Here is a 211-nt window from a genome sequence, read left to right as displayed (position 1 = left end):
TGTTTTATATCCAAAATATGGATTTCTTTCAACCAAATTACCCAAAAATAACATGGATTATTCCATACCTTGTTTGGGTAACATTAGTGATTACTTTCATTTAATTATTTGGGTGTTTTGTTTTTATTTTATTTATCTTATAGCATTTGAATTCTTTTTTTTAATGGTTCCAAAACAGTATCTGGACTAAAATTTGACATCTACCCATCTG

At 26.5% G+C, this 211-nt stretch overlaps 1 protein-coding gene across 2 annotated transcripts in view; it reads right to left on the bottom strand.

Moving 5' to 3' along the window:
* The window catches only part of cpm (carboxypeptidase M), a 23,590-nt gene that overhangs the window by 4,230 nt on the left and 19,149 nt on the right, over positions 1 to 211 (bottom strand). The window lies entirely within an intron of this gene.

Source organism: Etheostoma spectabile, chromosome 23 (genome assembly GCF_008692095.1).
Source record: "Etheostoma spectabile isolate EspeVRDwgs_2016 chromosome 23, UIUC_Espe_1.0, whole genome shotgun sequence".
Taxonomy (NCBI): domain Eukaryota; kingdom Metazoa; phylum Chordata; class Actinopteri; order Perciformes; family Percidae; genus Etheostoma; species Etheostoma spectabile.
The sequence above is the reverse complement of the archived record's forward strand: the minus strand, read 5'-3'. Positions and strand labels throughout refer to the sequence as shown.